At 39.2% G+C, this 17,915-nt stretch overlaps 1 long non-coding RNA gene across 1 annotated transcript in view; it reads right to left on the reverse strand.

The window, feature by feature from the left end:
* Positions 1–7,746: 7,746 nt before the first annotated feature.
* LOC141569609 (uncharacterized) overlaps positions 7,747–17,915 on the reverse strand; it is a 65,475-nt gene continuing 55,306 nt past the window's right edge. The window contains exon 3 of the long non-coding RNA XR_012493298.1: positions 7,747–7,925. This is a non-coding gene — a long non-coding RNA (uncharacterized LOC141569609). The remainder of the gene's footprint in view (positions 7,926–17,915) is intronic.

Here is a 17,915-nt window from a genome sequence, read left to right on the forward strand (position 1 = left end):
TGGTTGCTTTTTTCTTTCAGTATTGTTTTTTCTGCTCAATTTATTACATAAATATATCTTTCTAGCTACATTTTATTCATATTTAATATAAGAAGTGATTCAGTATGCAAAGCCATAATTTGTGACACCATAGCAATTCACATATTCATAACTTGAACTCCAAATCTACTGTTACACATTAATAATGAATATCACAGCAGAAAGTATTCGAGTCGAGTCCCGATTTTGAAACATTGAAAGATAAGGGCATGGTAATCTCTCTCTGTTAGAATCTATGTAACTCTGCAAGATATTAACAGCCCTTTTGGAAACCATGTGTTTCACTGACTCAGAGAACAATACAGCTAACCATGATAAATTCAGAAATAGGTGAGAAACTCAGTATCTGTGTATATTGTAATTATCAGGAAAAGTTATGAAAGTAAAATGTTTTAACCCAGAATGTTTAACATAAATGGACACTGGATTAAAGGAAGCTTGGAGAGGTGCTGAATCCCCTAAAATGACCCATCTCTTGGCCTCCTCTTTAATTTTAATAGTGATCTTTTATTTACTAATTACTAAGCCGGACGATACAGTGGGTGATTTGTGTATTTTCTCTTACTTGTCACAACAGTGCCATGAAGTAAGCGCTGTCCCATTCATTTTTCAGAGGAGACTGTGCCTTTTCCAAGTTTACAGGGCTAGGAAGTGACAGAGATAGAACTCAAAGTTATATCTTTCTGATCCCAAATGGGAGCTTTTTCTTCTACATAATACACCCTTTTAAAAGACATAACTGTTTAAGATTATGCTCATATATAATACATTAGCTGAAGTCTCCTTTCCATGTAAGGTCTCTTTCCCAATGCTGTGTTACTCCCTAGCCTTTTCCCCTGAAATTCCCCAAAAGCTGTAAAAGCAAGTACGATCATCTTTGTGCAGACAGAGGGACAGAGGGATGATGTGGAGAAAGGTTAAGTGACGTTATCAAACATGCAACAACAAGTGAAAGTGGAGTCAGGAACCGAACCTAAACACTTGCCACAACGAAAGGATTTGTTATCAGCACACCTGGATGCTCTTTATAATCTCCTTCCAAATATATCATTTAGAAGGAAGCAGATGTTATCTGTATGGAACATCAAGCACTAAATTACAAATTATTAAGTGTAATTAAGTGTCCTCTAAAATAACAGAGTCAGACTCTCAGACTCTTAACTGTGAAAAACATGTCTGGACTCTCTACCAAAGCAGGACTCAGTCTACTCTGAATTTTCTTGCATCCACCCAGAGTCATAGATGAATCCACCATTTCTCCAATGTGTGCATACTCTCGGAGAGCCAAAGAAAGGCGACGCAGCTGTACCCTTGAACCAGGAGAGAGTTGGGGAAAATAATTAAAAAGAAAGCTAGAAAAGTGTCACTGAAATATGTTCCATCCATATATTTCAGTAATCATTAGGAATGTCCACAAATGTACCAGTTTTCTCCTCCTTTCAGGCAAATGACAGTTTTACGCTTTCTTGTCCCCTTTTAAATTAGATACGGCCATGTGACTTGTTTTGGCACGTGAGATATGAGTAAAAATGGTGTGTGTGTGTGTGTGTGTGTGTGTGTGTGTGTGTGTGTGTGTGTGAAAGAGAGACTTCTGGGCAGAAGTTTTAAGAACCAGGACACAATTTACAATGTTCTCCTCCCCCTGCTACAGTGATGTGGGAAGTGCATGTTGAGATGAAGCCTCCATCACCCGGGGACATTGAGTAACCACAAGGAGTACTGTTTTGCATGTGGCCTGAGTGACAAATAAACTTTTGATGTGTTAAGCGACTGATACTTGTTGTTGGGTTTTTAAAGTCATGGAATAACCTAGTCAATTGCAATTCATTCCTTTGTTTATCAAAATGTTTAAATCATTTAGTGGAGAGGTTCACCTTAGAAAGGAGTAAGCATCTCTAATCTTCTAAGACAAAAGGAAAAGATGGCTGAGGACCTGGATAGGTTGGAAGGTGGAGAGAACAGAAGAATTGAGTCTCCACCTGATGATTTCTATTTTCATAATGGTGCTGGAGAGTTGGTGGGGAAATGTCTTAAATTAATACCCAGTTGCTACTGGGGGCAAAGCATTGTGTGCATGCTTCAGGAGAGACCAAAATTACCTGGGCATGGGTCTCTGGCCCTCAAGTTGCTCACAGTCTAAAAGGAGTGATAGCATACAGACATAAAAAACTATGATACAAAGTAGAATATGATAAGAGCCATCAAAGTATGCCATGGAAGAGTGGTCAGAAGAAAAAGAAGCCACAGAAGGCTGCTTGGAGGAAGCAGCATTGAACTGGATCTGAAAAGTATCATTTGAAGAGAACAGAAATGGGGGAAAAGATATTCTAACATAGAGAAATAGGACAATTAAAATCAAAATATCTGTGCTGTGGGGTGTGTATGAGGAATAGCAGGTGGTTTAGTGCATCTGAAGGACAGGGCATGAACGGGGGCAATAGGAAAGGAGCTTTGAGTCAGACCCTGCAAGTCTCTCAATGCCAGGATAGGGTGGGGTGATTTTTTTTTTATTTCATTCTGACATCAATGGTGATCCATGCCAGGCAACTGAGCAGAGGAGCTATGATCAGAACTGCAAGTTCAACATTGCCTGTAACATCTCCTCCTATATAAGATATTTAGACAACTAGTACTTGAGTACTGGGTTAAATAATAGGATTAACAAAGCTAAAGATCCAATTGTCAAAACTACTGAGAAATAAGGCACAGATATTCAAAGTCAGTGTTTCCCAAACTTGTCTGCCCACAAGAATCACCCAGTCTGCTAGCAAAAAATCAAGTTGAGATTTTTGGACCATCCCCAGGCTTCTCTGCCTGATAATCTATATTTTGAGCAAGCACTGCAGGTGATTCTTATGTTCAGGTGAGTTTAGGAAAAACCAGTCTGATGGAACACAGAGAAGAGAACCGGCATGGTTGCATAAGCGTCCATTCTTTTTCTTCAAAAGCAAAACTTTTTTTTTTAAATGAGAGCCTATTTTTTTCATTTAATTAGGAATATTGGGGAACAGTGTGTTTTTCCAGGGCCCATCAACTCCAAGTCGTGTCCTTCAATCTAGTTGTGGAGGGCACCCTGTTATTCAGAGCTCGTGCTCTAACCAACTGAGCCATCCGGCCACCCCCAAAAGCAAAGCTTTTAATTGAGTACCTTACATGCCTGGCACTGTTCTAGGAACTGGAGATGCAAGAGTGAGCAAGACAAAGCCCTGCTCTCTCAAAGTTTACATCCTAGTAAGAGAAATTAAAAATAGGAATTACATAATCAGTTATTTACAATTATGTGGCATGCTACTGAGGATTTTAGTATGCAATGAGGGTGCATACTGGGGAGATCTGACTTCCTTAGGGGTGCCTGAAGGCTTATCTGAGGAAATAAAATTTCAGCTGGTAGCTGAATGTTGAATAGGCATTAGCCAGGTGACAAAATGGAAAAGATAATTCCAGTTGAAGGGAAGACCACTGGCATCTGCCTGAATGGAGAGAGTCCAGAAGAATCTTAGAGAATTCCATTGAGACTTGGCTACAGAAAAGGAATAAAACAGTCAACATGAGCTATAGCCCACACTGGTGACACATTGATATACGTCCAGTCTAAGTATGTGCCAACCAGACGGGACTCAGACTTTGGCATGAGTCCCAGATTAGACATCCGAACTTGCCCAGCCTATGACCTTTCCCATGAAACCGATATGCTTCAATACCAAGGGAACAATATTCTATTATCTTGCTCACATTTCTCAGATGAACATTGTAGGGCAGTGGAGCATAGTGGGAAAATGTGTGGATTTTAGAGCCTGCAGATAAATGAAATCCAATTCTATCACTCATTAACTGTATGGCCTTAGACAAGCCATTGTGTTGCGCTGTAGTTTCTCTAACTGTACAATGGGATTCATGAACATCTCTGTCTCCTGGGATGGCTTGAGGATTCAGAGACAAGATGTGTAGCGGATAAGAACTTCGATCTGCATAGACCTCTGTTGGAATCCCAGTTCTACCACTTATATCTTGGGTGACACTGGGACATGTTGATTTGCCTTTCTGAGCCAGGAGCCCTTGGGAAAGTCACTTCTCATGTGGGAATTCACTTTCCTCAGATGGGATATGAGGGAATTATGCTTCTCAAACTATTTACAGTGAGAGACATTTTTATTCCAATATATCATAGACCAATACTTCTTTAAAATTTTAAATGACACTCTGGGATGTCATCGCAATGCTGAACTACTTTCAAATTGCTTTCAAAGCCCATAAATGCTTGCTTTCATATGCTCTGCCCTTAGCACAATGTGGACAGATAACAGTCTAAGACCCAGCCCCAGACCACGGACCACATATTGAGTAGCATTGGCCTGGAAGATCTTTGAGGGCTCTCTCAGCTCAGATAGACTGATGCTGAATGGAACTAACAACCCTTCAGCAGATTAGTCTGTTCTGCTACACAGATCAAGAGGCCCAACCATGTTTCTCCACGGATGGTAAAGTGTGGTGATTAGGTTGGTGAGGGTTGTGACGTTCACCTTCAAGCACTCTCCACTTGATGGGCTTCTTCAGGACAAGGACTTGGTTTCATTCACTCTGAATTCCACGGTCTGCCACCATGGACACCCCATAACATTTCAGTGGATAAAATTCAATGAAGAGTCTTCCCAAGTACAGTGGGATCCAGGCTATTCTTGTCCTACAGAATGCCTACAGGTATTGGCTCCATGTAGCAAAAACAATTTGTTGGGTCAGGGAGGGGAAAAGGAGTCAGTGAAGGAGGTGGGTGTAATGGCTGTGCCTACACAGTACACTTGCCTGAAAGCTCTGAGAGGGCACATGCCAGTGATTGATAGGGCCTGGTCAACTCTGCATGTGGACATGCAGGGGTAACCAGGAGCATCTTAGGCCAGCAACCGCAGCGCGTGTGCAACAAAAGCAGCCAGCCCAGATCAGCATTCACATTTATGAAGATGTCTGTGCATACGAGGTCAGACAATGAAGTTCACAAACTCATCCTAGACAAAGTGCTACCTACCTCATTGCTGAATATCACTACGGTCATCTTCGAAGTACTCCCCTTGGGAAGCTCTGCACTGATGCCAGCGCCTAGTCCACCCTTCAAAGCAATTTTGGAACTCTTTTTCTGGAATGGCCATCAGAGCTGTCATCATATTACCCTTGATGTCCTGAATGTCATCCAAATGTCTTCCTTTTATTTCCTTTATCTTCAGGTAAAGAAAGAAGTCATTGGGGGCCAGATCAGGTGAGTAGGGAGGATGTTCCAATACAGTGATTTGTTTACTCACTAAAAACTCCCTCTCAGACAGTGCCGTGTGAGCTGGTGCATTGTCGTGATGTAAGAGCCATGAATTGTTGGTGAAAAGTTCAGGTCGTTTCACTTTTTCATGCAGCTTTTTCAGCACTTCCAAATAGTAAACTTGGTGAACTGTGTGTCCAGTTGGTACAAATTCATAATGAATAATCCCTCTTATATCAAAAAAGGTTAGCAACATCATTGCAACAAGTTCACAAACATAATTGTCAGGGCTCGTATATGTGCCCATGCGTGTACTGACACGTGCACAAGTATTTATATTAACTTTAAAAGTATCCTAAGCTGGGAGTTCAGACTAAAGTTTTCACATCTTGCCTTTTCATTGACAAGTTGTTTGTCTTTCGGCATTACGTTGTAAGGTACATGAAAACAGGAGTCCACTGTATTCCCAGTACCTATGTATATGTATACGTATACGTATACGTATATGTATATGTACATACACACACACACTCTTGTTACAGGTTTGATTTAAAGTCTATTTTGCCTGATATAAGTATACCGTTTCCCCAAAAATAAGAGCTAGCCGGACCATCAGCTTGAATGCGTCTTTTGGAACAAAAATTAATATAAGACCCAGTCTTATTTTACTGTAATATAAGACCAGGTCTTATCTAACATAAGACCGGGTCTTATATTAATTTTTGCTCCAAAAGATGCATTCGAGCTGATGGTCCGGCTAGGTCTTATTTTCAGGGAAACACAGTAGTAGCACCTTGATAAATGTTTGTTGAAAGAACAAATCCATGGAAAGCATTCGCACAGTACCTGCACACAGCACACACTCAGTTAATGGTAGCTGTTATTGTGGTTATCATAACGCCCTGGGAGTAGTTTGAGCTAAACAAATATACTTGAAACTGAGATTCGAAATTAGATGGTTGTCTATGCAGAGTGATTTTATTTGTTCTTATTAGGAGGTTTCCTCTGCTGTTTTTTTCTTTGTAAATCAACTTTATTGAGGTACAAATTACATAAAATAAAATACATTCATTTTAAGTGACCAGTTCAATATATTTTGCCAAATATATACACCCATGTCATCACCACCCCAATCAAGACACAGAATAGTATTTCCATGATGCCCCAAAGTTCCCTCCTGCTCCTTTGGACACATTTTCCCTACCCCTGCCCCAGGCAACCATTGATTTACTTTCTGTCACTATAGGTTAGCTTTGCTTGTGTGTTTGTTTTTTTTAAGTTTATTGGGGTGACAATTGTTAGTAAATTACATAGATTTCAGGTGTACAATTCTGTAATACATCATCCATAAATCCCATTGTGTGTTCACCACCTGGAGTCAGTTCTCCTTCCATCACCATAAACTTTGCTTATTTTTAAATTCCATATAAATTTCACATATATCCTTTTGTATCTGCCTTTTTTCACCCAACATAATAGTTCTGAGATTCACCTATGTTGTTGCATGTATCGGTACTTCATTCCTTTTTGTTCCAGAATATGGATATACCGCAATTTCTTTATTCATTCCCCTGTTGATGGACATTTTAGGTGTTTCCAGGTTTGGGCTACTGCAGTAAAGCTGCTACAAACATTTGTGTACAAATCTTAATATAGGCATATACCTTCATTTCTCTAGGGTAAAAATCTACAAGTGGAATGACTGGACCACATGCTAAGTATATGTTTAACTTTATGAGAAACTGCCAAATATTTCTCCAAAATCATTGTAGAAAATCAAATTACACAGAATTTCTGTTTGTGGCCATAATGGAATAAATGGTACCATACTTGCCTTCATACAGTAGACAACAAGTAAGTGGGACAAAATAAATGAAACAACTGTTTTCAGATATTGGACACAAGGTAGCACTGAACTAAATTCTCTGAAAGAGGGGAAACAAAGGAGTTTAGCCCTATGACCACTCTGATGTAGCACATATTAGCCCTTAATAAATACTTCTGGAATGTTAGTCATCATAATTAGCATAATGGCTTGCACACAGTAGATGCTCAAAAAGTGATACCTGAATCTAAATCAAAATTAAGCAGTTTCTTATATGGACTTACTTTATTATTTTGGTGCCTTTAAAAAACTTTGCATTTTAAACAATGCCAAACCTACATAAAAGTAGCAAGAAAAGTTTACAAAGAATTCCCGTATACAGTAGTCCTCCCCTTTCCTCAAGGGATACATTCCAAGACCCCTAGTTTGTGCCTGAAACAGCAATAGTACTGAACCTTATATATACTAAGTTTTTTCCATACATACATATCTATGATAAAGTTTAATTTCTAAAGTAGGTACAGTAAGAGATTAACAACAACCCATAACAACATAGAACAATTATAAAAATATACTATAGTAAAAGTGATGTGAATATGGTCTCTCTCAAAATATGTTAGTTTACTGTACTCACCCTTCTTGTGATGATAAGAGATGATACAATGTCTTTGTGATGAGATGAAGGGAAGTAAATGACGTGGGCATTGTGATGTAACGTTACATTACTATTGACCTTTTGATGATATATAACAAGCACTTTCCAGCTTCTCTTTGGCATGTCCCAATTGCCGGCACCACCATTTTCCCGCTTTGGGACCACTGTGAAGTAAAGGAAGGGTCACTTGAGCACAAGCCCTGCAGTACCTTGACAGTCAATCTGATAACCTAGACAGCTACTAAGTGACTAATGGGGGGGCGCATAGACAGAGTAGAGATGCTGGACAAAGGGATGGTTCATGTCATGGGCCTGACATGACTGGACCGTGTGAGATTTCAACATGTGACTCAGAATGGCACGCAATTTAAAACGTATGAATTGTTTATTTGTAGAATTTTCCATTTAATATTTTCAGACCGCAGTTGCTGCGGGTAATTGAAACTGTGGAAAGAGAAGCCACGGAAAAGGGTGGACTATTGTATCCTTTTCCCAGAGACCCCACTTAAGTTTTACCATTTGTCCCAATAATGTCTTTTCCAGCAAAAGGATCCAATCCGGGACCACAAGTTGCACCCTATTCATACATCCCTCCAGTCTCTTTCCATCTGGAATCACTCCTTGGTCTTTCCTTGATTTTTATGACTTTGACTCTTAACGATTACAAATGTCAAGTTGTAGAATGGCCTTCATTATGAGTTTGCCTGAGTGTTCCTCATGATTTGATACAAGGTCTGCATTTTAACTGACATATTACAAAAGTGATACTATGTTCTCATTCTGTTCTCATACATGATGTTGATTTAGCAGCCTAAGGTGGTGTTAAATTTGGTCACTTGATTAGTATGGTATCGACCCTGTTTTTCTTCTGTGCCATAGCATTTTTTCCTTCTTCACAAGGAATAAGTATTTCGGGGGCAGGGAGATTTTGGAACTATGTAAAATTCCATCCCTCACCCCATTTTTACCAACTAGGTTTAGCATCTGTTGTTGCTTCTTACCTGAATTATTTATTTCTATGGTGGTTGCCAAATGGTGATATTTGATCATTCCTTTGACATTTATTAGTTAAACTTCTATTGTAAAACAGAGCTTCCTATTTCCCTCCATTTATGTAGTCATTTATTTATATCTGGATGTATCCATTAATTACAATTTTTAGTGGGTTATAATCTATTACTATTATGTATATATTATATATAATATACATAATATATGGCATATATTATGTATATTCCATATGGTGCCAAAAATGTATACACATTTTAAGAAAGGAAAACTGTATTAAAATTGTAATAATATATACCGATAACAAAAAATGAATACAAGTCACGTAAGTTCTGTAATGACAAGAGGTGCTCAAAGTGGTTACCATCAGGCATCCAGACACCTCTGATTATGGTGAACTACTGCTTGAGCAACGTTGACCAAAAGTGTCCACTTGTATATATTTTTTTGGCATTCCTGGTATTCAATCAAACTGTCCTGGATTTGGCTAGTGTGAACATCTTTAAGCTGGCTTTTGTGTCCTTTTGACATAGCCTCATCATTCTTACAGAACTCCTTATTTGGGAACAATAAAATGTTCCAGGTTCCTCTGGTTCTTTTCTTATCCCAATCTTAGATGAGATGCAGTCATTACTCAAAGGCACTCTGGCTCGGCTCCTTTTATTGGACAATGAGTGGTACCTAGAAATCAATATCTGGACATCATGCATGCTTATTGCTACCTGGATATCACTGCTTCCAGGACCTACTCAATGGACAGAGTTGGGGGAATATGTGTGTGTATATGTATGCGTGTGGGGGTATGCATATACACATATACATAATCACATATAAATATATGTACACACAGTTGCATCTATATTTATTTCTACATTGTATATATCGAATACTGAGTTCACATCAATACCTTTAATTTCCACCCAACATCTTAGGGCTCAGTCTACTTTACTCCTTTACATATTTGTACTCCCTTCTTAAATAGTAACAAACAAACAAAACTGGCTTCCATTGTCTTCAAAATATTTACTTATTTTCTCAAAATATTTACTTAATATATTTACTCATTTGCTTTATCTCCCTAGACATATGAAATCTCTCCACCCTGCCAGGCCTCTGCACAGCTTGTACGTCCTCCTTGAATGGGCCTCAGCTACCACTAGAGTGCTTTCTCATTACATTCAAGGCTACCTAATTGCTTTTTGACAAAGAAGAAAGAAAAGAAGGGGGAAAGAAGGAAGGAAGAAAGAAAGGGGATCTCATAAATGTAATTTTAAGGTTACTTGAAAGAATCATAGAGCACAGTTATAGAAAAGTCACATGTTACTCAATGTTATGTTAGAAAGTCAGTCTAAGGTGAAAATCAAGTACAGTCAGACTCACATTTTAAAATCTCTTAAGATGGTATCGTCTTGAAGACCTATATACCACCTCTTAATAAGTCCAACACAATCATTTATTCCCCCCAGTGTTGGAACATAGCTATGTTTCTTTGGTTGAGTACTGGAATAAGTAGTTTGGCTTAAGTAGAAGAGTCACATTGTCTAAAAATCAAATGCCACATGGCCTCATCTTCAATCCATGTGCAGCGAATGGGAACAGAGACCAACTGAGAGACCAGACTTCCAGTTCGAACTCACTTCTGAACATAAACTCATTTGGAAGAAATTGTGGGCAACATTACTCAAACTATCTAACTGTTTTTCTTATCAATTCCAAGTCTCTTGACTCCTAGCTGGTTTTTTTTTTAAACTAATTCTTTATTTACCAAACATTTGCTGAGCTACTATGATGCACCCAGCAATATTCTAGGTGTGGGGCATAGAAATGTAAACAAAACAAACAAAAGTCCCTATCTACATGGAGCTCTCATTCCAGTAGGGAAGACAGACAACAAACGAAAAATCTGTAGTGTGGAAGATGGTGATAAGGGCTATGGAGAGAAATAACCAAGATGACATTACGGAATGACTGGTTGGCTACTTTAAACGAGCTGTCTGCAGATGGTGTCTCTGAACAGCTGTCACATATGCTGAAACATGAATGACAAGATGGTATCAATCACTCGAAAGCCATGAGGAAGAGTGCTGCAAGGAGAGGGAGCAGTGAGTGTACAGGCTCTGGGGCTGAAGGAGCTTGGTGTGTTCTAGGAAAGGAAAGGAGACGAGTAGGGCAAAAGAGAACGTGGTATGAGGGGATGGGGTGGGAAGAGCTAAACACAAGAGCACTGGGCAGCTGAAAAAGGAACAAAAACAAGATACGATGCTGACTGTGCCAGCTTCCATCATTTTTCCTAGGGCCTGAGGCATCTGCTGAAGCAGTGGTTCTGAAACTTCAGCATGTATCAGAATCACCTGGAGGGCTTGTCAAAACACAGATTGCCATGTTCCAATCCCAGACTTACTGATTCAGTAGGTCTGGGCTGGAGTCTGAGAATGTGCATTCTTAACAAGTTCCCAAATGATGTTGATGATGCTTCTCATGCAGGGTCTCAGCTCCAGCTCCTCCACAGGAACGCAGGACATGGCGAGGCCAAAAAGGAAGACCCACGGAGCCATAGGTAGGGGAGTCGTACCACTATATTCTCGCTGGCAGCTGGGTTGGAGATACAAAAGCAAACATCCACCAGTACCCCAACAAGAAGTCTTCCTGAACCCCAGTCTCGCTGGTGGCCGAGCGAGACTCAGGAAGTAAGAGCCACACGATCTGCATCCGCTTCTCTGCCTGCCAACCAACTAACCAACCAACCAACCAAAGCAGCCACAGCAGTTATATTAGTGGCTAATGGCTAACTGATTACAGCTGACGTCCATCTACTACCTGAGCCAGCACATTTCCACACGATGCCGAGAGCCTGGAAACTGCTCTCTGGGACTCTGTCCCCACAATGCTGGTCAGCCACACTTTGAGAACCACTGTGCCAAGGTCTTACTTCACAAAATGAGATATATGGGCTCCTGCAGAGTTGTCAAAGACACAGGAAAAACTTGATTAAGATGTATTGTATAAAGGATATTGAGCACTATTTTCGACAAACTTTGTGAGTACACTTTGATCAAAGACACGGGTGCTTTCTTCATATGGATTTTTCTTAGCCAGACCACTATAAAAATATTAAAAAATAACATTAAATCATAGCAAATGTGTTTCAATGGAGAACTAAGATAATAGTCCAGGTACATTTTTTTCTGATTATCTAAGATACGTAGTAAACAATCTGCAGGACGTATTTCTTGGAAAAATCAATATCCCTTGAGAACCCGAGGGAAAACCTTATTTCAGGTTAAAATTGATAAGGATGTATAATGAATAAGAATGCAAGATTTGCATAAAATTTTATGATAAAGCAGGAGACTTTTAAAACATTTCATGCTTAAACTGAATTGCTCTAGGCTCAGCCCCTATCCCTCTCTTCTGCCATTAGTTATATTTGAAAGAGCAAGTTGAAAAAGCGCTGTTCTAAGGCAAACCTTCTTAGGCATCAGACAACGATGAATGCATTTTTATGGTTCAGCGGAAGTACCAATTTTAGTTGATGGTATGTATGACTTTGAATTGGGGTGAGTGGCTGTGAACAGTAACTGAGGAAGTTCATTTTTCCAGTCCTGTGAAATAGAGGGTTGAGTAGTAGAAGAGGCAGGTCGAGGGACTTACGAGATTATTCCCATGGTACAAAAGAGATAAGGCGTGTGGGAGTGAGGGATAACAAGTAACTGCTATTACAAAGGAAGTGCTAAGAAAAAGAAGAGCGATTGGGAAGGGAATGGAGATCTAGCTAAGGCAGGGATACTTTCACGGTGTCCCTCAAACTCTGTTTCCTCACAAATGCACTCTGCTGTTTGAACTTCTAATAAATATGTCCTATCGCCCTACAAAAAGGGGTATATCTCTGCTCCATGTAGTCACTGAACGTAAAATTCAGAAGCAAGGTAGGTATTAACTGAGTTACTCTGTGATAGTTTTCCATCTCATTTAGGGTAACAGGCAAGGTCCTCCCAATGGCCTATAAGTCCCTTCATGAATTGCCCCATCCCCTTGATCTTTCTGACTACCCGTCTTCACATTGTCATTCAAAAATACCAAACTCACTTCTGCCTCAGTCACTTCTCTATTGAATTACCTTTGCCTGGAACCTTCCCAAAGATATTCTCGTGGCTCTGTCTTGCCTTTTTCTCAGTGGAGCATTCCTTGACCATCCTATTTAAAATTGTAACCCCTCAGTCCTGCTATCCCTCTTTCCTCCTTTACTTTTCTCCAGGTTATTTAACACCTTCTAATGTACTGTATAGTATACTCATTTTGTTTGTCTCTCCATCTGAAAGGTAAACTCCAGAAGAGGTTTTTTTGTTTTGTTCACTGATGTAGCCCCAGAACCTAGGACAGTGCCTGGCACACAAATAGTGGCCTGAGGTATGAGGAATTCCAAAAATTCAGACTACTGAAGTCATTATTAAGATATTTGTAAAGGGAAAATACAGTCCTGCTTCCTCAGATTATAGATAAACAATAGGCTTTTCAGACTGCTTCCAACATCTCATCAACACTGTTTACAAAATTGACTGGTCTAAAAGATAAGGATTCTGGCCTTGTTGATATGGGGAATGGGAAGTAGACATGATGGAGAGATAGTAATTATTAACCAACAACAATTACTCACTATACTAGACAGAATGAACCAGGTTGTGCTACAGGAACGGACAACCTCCAAAAACTATAGATTCAATCAACAAAGGTTGATTTCTCCTTCAAGCTATATGTCCAATACATTTTGGCAGGGGTGAAGGGCTAGACCTCTGTTCCATGTAGTCACTCAGGAACTCAGGCTGACAGAGGCTCTGCTATCTTATAATTCCTCCATATTAACATGAGATTTCAGGGTTTGCCACAGAATAGGAAGAGAACATGGAGAATCACATGGAGACTCTAAAATGATTCCACAAAGAAGTGAAATGGATCACTTCTGCTTAGTTTTCATTGGCCAAAGTGATATGGCCATGGCTAAATTCAAGGAGGCATGGAAAAGACTAGAAGTAGAATCTTAGGGAGACTAGTATAACCACAAAATGCATCATCTCATCTCTTTACCAGGTCCTAAGTTAGCCATTAGATATGGAAATAAGACTCCATCTCTAATCTTAAGGAGTTCATAGTCTAAGGAAGAAGACAGACAGACAGTTTAAAGTAATAAGTGTGATACTAAAGATAACTTCTGTTCCTGAGCTTCAGACTAGCATATATGAGGTCAGGCAATTAAGTTCATGAACTCATCCTAGAAAAAGTGCTACATACCTCATGGCTGAATATCACTATAGTCACCTTAGAAGTACTCCCCTTGGGAAGCTATGCACTGACACCAGCTCCTAGTCCACCCTTCAAAGCAATTTTGGAACTCTTTTTCTGGAATGGCCATCAGAGCTGTCGTCATATTACCCTCGATGTCCTGAATGTCATCCAAATGTCTTCCTTTCAATATTTCCTTTATTTTTGGGTAAAGAAAGAAGTCATTGGGGGCCAGATCAGGTGAGTAGGGAGGGTGTTCCAATACAGTGACTTGTTTCCTGGCTAAAAAGTCCCTCACAGACAGTGCCGTGTGAGCTGGTGCATTGTCATGATGTAAGAGCCATGAATTGTTGGCAAAAAGTTCAGGTCGTCTAACTTTTTCACGCAGCCTTTTCAGCACTTCCAAACAGTAAACTTGGTTAATTGTTTATCCAGTTGGTACAAATTCATAATGAATAATCCTTCTGATATCAAAAAAGGTTAGCAACATCGTTGTAACAAGTTTGCAAACTTAATTGTCAGACCTTGTATAAGTTTCTGTATTGAGAAGCCACAGACAATGAGGGGTAAGTACACAGACTGCAATCAGACTGTTGGTAAAAATTCTGGCTCTACTATGTGTGTGACCCTGGGCAAGTTAATCTCTATGTACCTCATCTGTAAAATGGAGATGGAATGATATTACCTGGCTGAGAACTTGTGTGAATTAAATAAGATAGCCTATGTAAAGTAGAGAGCCTGGTACACAGTGAGTGTTCAATAAATCTTAGCTCTTCTGCAGCAGCTCCACTTTGTTATAAGTACCTTAAGTTCAATAGTGCTAATAATATATAATAACATACAATAGACAAGAGCATATCCAATATATCATATATAAAATTATATACAATATAGTTATATATAATAATATATAATATTTTTCAAACTGTTGCTTCCCCAGTTTTCTCTATTTTAATCAGTAATGTCATATATTTTTGTCCCCTTGCAAAGCCTCTCATATGACTTTAGAAGATAAAGTCCAAATTCAAAGTCCTCAAAATTTTGCCCCTGCCTAGCATTATATCTCATCTTCTGACCCTCTCCCCACATCATACCTATGTTTCGGTCATAATGAGCTAACGGAATTTCTTTGCAAATGGTATGTGTAATGATTACCTATTGGTGTTAGTCCAAACACTTTTCCCTGGGAACTCTTCTTATTATCCAGGGGCTTGTGGACCACCAATTATGTTTCTGTTCATGACCCTGACACCTAGTTACAGCATACTGAATTAGGGCTACACATTGACCTTAGTAGGGCCAGTCGGATTTTCTTTTCTCAGGAGGCACTCTCTAAATGAGACTGTAAATTCAAATAGCCATATTTTACTATGGATATATTGAATTAGTGATAGCTGCTTGAGAGTCAGAAGGAGAAAGAGAGGGAGGGAGGGAGGGAGACTGAAGTCAACTCTTCAAAAACAGTAGAGATGAGAAACAATAAATAAGAATCCTTCAAGTATTTCAATTCTAAGAACAATTCTCTCTTCTTGGAATCCTTAATATATCTTTTGATATCTTGTAAAAATGATTTTTGTTGGCTTAAGTGAAATCAAGAATTAGTTTTATACTCCCAGAAAAGTCTTCTGTAATTCTCCCAGGCAGACTAATGCACTTCTTTTTACTATTACGTTCTGTAGATATTTCCATTAGAGCAGCAACTCACTGTAATATTTTGGCCTTTAGGTTCATATGTCTATCTTCCTTTCTGCACTGTAAGATCCTTGAGAGTGAAGGTCTTGTCCTTTCATCTCTGCTTCACATATTGCTTGGCATAGAGAAGGCACCCTAAAGATATGTATAACTATTACCAGAGAGGTTAGCAAAAGCTTTCACAATGGAGGCTATTTGGGCTTGGTTCTAATAGGTGAGGAGTTTGCCATGAAGGAAGGGGAAGAGCTCTTTTCTATTTAAGGAAAGAAACTGGTTACTTTTACCCTTTATTATAATAGTATCACTTAGTCCCTTCCTATAGGACTTCTGTAGGTTGCACACTGAAGAAGAGGGAAAGACACCTGTCCTGATATAGCATTCCTATTTTGCATTGTTTCCCCAGTTACTTGTGCCACAGTTGGAGATAATACAGGGGGAATACGGGACTTGAATTAGATATGCTCAGACTTTTCAAAGGACTTACAGAAAGAGATACAGTGGACATTCTGAGAATACCCTCACAAGCTATGTATACCATCCAGGTACCTTTAACACTTTTTGTCCACTCCCGAGAAACAGCAAATGTTCTCTAAATATCCTATGAACTATAATCTGGCCCCACAGAGGATCTCTTCTGACTCTTCTTAACATTCTTCTTTGTGAACATATTTGATCTGTCCTGTGGCCTCGCTCATCTGGAAGGTAATTCACATAAACTAACCCAGAAACTCGAAGCTCCATTGTCAATCAGCAGATCTATCTAACTGTTGCATCTCCGAATAAACATCTGGGTTTAACCAATTTTACTAAACACACCTTTACATTTCAGATTATATCATTTGAACTTTTCAGTGGGTTTTGTGAACATAAGGAAGAAAGATTCAGATATTTGAATAGAAAAGGTCACAGTTTGATAGAAAAATATTAAAGATACCTTGGCACTGATACATATTTTTGTGTTATTATGTTCATAAAAATGTCATGCTTGTGAGAATCAAACAGTCACCTGGTTTACAAAATCTCAGGCCAGGTGGCTTGATGTCAGAAAAGAAAAAAAAAATATTGTTAAAGGATCTATGCATGCAAATATTTTGTATTTTTCAATCAAGAGACGGAATAACTAAGGTCAAGGCATTATGTGGATAATGTCACAGGCTATCCTTTATGACATTGTTCAGTTCTGCTGAGTCTCTTTCCATGTACTTATTTTTGTGAAATATCAAATCTCCTGTTGAGTTTTGTTGAACTGGACCATCAGAATTTGATATTGTTGAAATAGGAAATTAGATAAAACAGATACACTTCTCTTAATAGCGGATGGGGAGTAGATAGATATTCATTTTTACGATTATCTTGTCCATAGATGTTCCTATGCTGCCCAAATATCCAGTCCATTTGTTTTAAACTAGGTCTATGTGGGAAACAGCAGCAACAAAGGTCTAGTTATTCTGATCACTGTTATGGTCAAACTGTTCTGTAGTTGTCCATTTCCCCTAGATAACAATTGATTTGCCCATTTTTCTGCCAATCACACAGTGATTTATTGTGGACTGACTCAAATAGTTTATCATCAGAAGGGCATCACTGAGAAGAAGCTTATCCGTCAGCACACATAGAATACGAGACACTACATAGGTCCATTCTGCCTTCATTTATTCACTTAAAACCCATTCATGGAGTCACAGTCATTGGGCTTCACACATGTCTCCTGTATTTCAGGCAGCCTAACAGGGAAGGCAGATACATAAACAGATAATTAGAATACAATGCTCAAAGTGCACAGAATATCTTGGGAATGATAGACTCCTAACTCGGACTGAAGGGGCCTGGTTGCATATGCTAATTACAGCGGTGGGGATTAGTCTGATAACTTAGAGCTACTGTTCCCTTGGAGAAGTCCAATATTCATTTCACATTCAACAGACCTTTTTCATAAAATTGGATGTACCAGGCACTACGCTAGGTGTTAAAAATTGAGTGATAAATCAGACATAGTCCCTGCCCAGAAGGAACTTTTTGTCTGGAGGGAGGAGACAAATATATTAACAACTGTAATAGATGGCAGAGTTTAAAAAATACTATATTGGAAAAAAATTCAGGGTTGTGGGAACATAGAGGGAAATAGCATGAATACTGCCCAAGAGGCATTGGGGAAGGTTTCATGAAGGAAGTAGCAA

The sequence above is a fragment of the Rhinolophus sinicus genome, chromosome X (assembly GCF_036562045.2).
Source record: "Rhinolophus sinicus isolate RSC01 chromosome X, ASM3656204v1, whole genome shotgun sequence".
Classification (NCBI taxonomy): Eukaryota; Metazoa; Chordata; class Mammalia; order Chiroptera; family Rhinolophidae; genus Rhinolophus; species Rhinolophus sinicus.